This window comes from Frankliniella occidentalis, unplaced genomic scaffold (genome assembly GCF_000697945.3).
Source record: "Frankliniella occidentalis isolate FOCC.00 unplaced genomic scaffold, Focc_3.1 Scaffold48, whole genome shotgun sequence".
NCBI lineage: Eukaryota > Metazoa > Arthropoda > Insecta > Thysanoptera > Thripidae > Frankliniella > Frankliniella occidentalis.
In genome coordinates this window covers 678,934-681,491 of record NW_026267178.1, presented here as the reverse complement: position 1 = coordinate 681,491, position 2,558 = coordinate 678,934, and positions in this window count along the sequence as shown.

Here is a 2,558-nt window from a genome sequence, read left to right as displayed (position 1 = left end):
TTTTCCCGGCATTCTGGCATTAAGTGCTTTTACATATCAGACGTCCATATCCTAACATTCGCTAATTTCCTTTTCTGTTGCAGGTTGCAGCCTCCCAATTCAACGTCTACGCTTTTCGTAGCGAGGTTATGCACTTTTGAAAACTGGTGTCGTATACATTCATGCTTTTGGCGTAGTGGGCGGTAGTTGTGGCGGTCCATCAAACCTGTGCAATCCAATAAGCAGCTCTAATGTAATGATGTCGCTGTTGGCAGGCAATGCGTTCCGGACCCCGCCAGGACCAGACTACCGCTCGCCGGTCACAGCAGTCGTTAATCGCCAACCCGCGCGGGTAGAGAGAGCCAACGTGAAGGACAAGAAGATTTCTCTTCGAAGGAATACAAGATGCAAACTATACTCTTGCAGTGTGTGTGAGAAGAAGTTCCGTACCACTTCGATTTTAGAGAGGCACTTGCGTCTTCACTACGCTGTCCACTTCAGACGATTTCAATGTGACCTTTGCAATAAGTTATTTTCTTCTAAAGCGTCCCTTGACAAACACAATACTTACTGTCTCACTGGTGACAATTTACATGAATGTGTAATTTGTAAACAACGATTCATCGCCAAACAATACCTTGTAACTCATGTCAGAACGCATATTATTTAGAGACAACTTTGGTGATGTATCTGTCCCAGACGTAATACCCGCTGTGCCGAAATATTTAATCTTAATTACAGCTTTGTTTTATACAAGTAATCATTTGATTCAATTCCAGCAATTATTCTTTTTGTAGGCATGTCTCTCGTATACAATACTCCTAAACCATGCATCAAGTGCTAACTTTACAATCATTGTCCCACAATATAGATTAAAGATATGAACATGCGTATTCCCTATTTTCCCGGCCTTCTGACACTGTGTTTTTAACCATATCATACGTTATATCTTTACATTTTCTAATATCCTTCTCTGTTTCAGGTTCGTAGATCTGCATGTCCATGCTTATGGCGTAGTGGTGGCTGGTGTGGAAGTGGCAGAGGTCTATCAAACCAGTGCAGTTCAGGTAGCTCTAATGTGCTGATATCGCTGTTGGCAGGCAATGCGTTCCGGACCTCTCCAGGTCCAGGCTGCCGCTCGCCGCTCACCACGCCGTTTAAGCGGGAGGACCCCGCTGAAGCTGCTGAGAAGGTCGACGAGGCCGGCGACACCAAACCGTTCCTTGATGAAAAGGGCGCCGCTGAAGGTGCTGAACGGTCCGTTGCGGCCGGCGACACCAAGCCGTTCTTTGAGGAGGACCCCGCTGACGGTGCAGGGCAGCAGTTCGTCGAGGTCGGCGACACCAAGCCGCTCTTCAAGGAGGACTACCCTGCGGACGGTGTTGAGCAGGTCGAGACCGGCGACACCAAGCCGTTCTTGAAGAAGGAGGACTCTGCCGACGATGTCGAGACCGCCGACGACAATGAACCGGATGGCAAATGGACACGAAGTCAAGGGCGAGCAGCCGCATCTGCCCGAAGCTACACGGAAGGCGCTCGAAACTTGCTAGCAGCGTCGCTAGCAGCGTCGCTAGCAACCAGCAGTGAGGGTCGTGGCGGTGAGGTCAGCCAGCAGCCCCCTGTTGCTGTCCACGAGAATAAAGATCACGTTGGTCCTGGGGCCGTGAAGGAGGGTTCGAACGTGAAGCACTCAAAGCAGGGGAACTGCAACCTCGTTAACATTAGGATTGATACTGGTGAAAAACCATACGCATGTGCTCTTTGTTATCTTCGTTTCACTCGCAAATGTGAACTCCGTAATCATTTCAGAATCCGGCATTATAGAAACCTGTCTGAATAAATCAGTTTTTGAAAATTTGTTTGGTCCTATTGTTAGGCCTACTGCTGTATTTTCCACACATTAGAATAAGTTGCAACTTGCAACTTATGTTGCTCGCACAAAATTATCGCGATTACTTTTTTTAGTCAACATCCAAAGGATTGCATAATGATACTTTCGTCTGTTTCAGATTCTCCATATGCAGCTGTATTCGGGCTTTCCTTTTGCGGCACACAGTTTTCAGTTGATTTTGCACGTGCATGCTGATGGCAGAGTGCATGCCCCCTTCTTTTCCCGACAGCTTTTATCCTAATGCCGTTTTCGTTAACAGGTGGTGAACTCGTGACTCGCGGGTTGCCGATGAACGACTGCTGTCCGCTTCTCTCCGGTGAAGCTCCTGATGGCGTTGCACACCAGCTGGGTGCAGTTGAAGGATGCGAGGTCAAGGCCGGTGAACTGGGGCTGGTATGGTGGCTACCTGCTTCTCGCTACGAGGGTGAAAACGCAGAATAAGGCTATAGCTCTATTTGGTGGTGAGGTGCGCCTGCCACATAATCTGCAGCAAACATGCCGCCGTCTCGGTCGGGATATGCGATAGACAACTGTGACAAAACGACCACAAAACTCTGACAATGTTGAGCATATCACTAATACCCATTATAGCTGGATACAATTTATAAGTAGTGTTGTGCTAAGTCTTCAAAGTCTTTTCAGTCTCCTCTATTAGTAGTGGATGTTTAAACTTATTTTATAAAATATG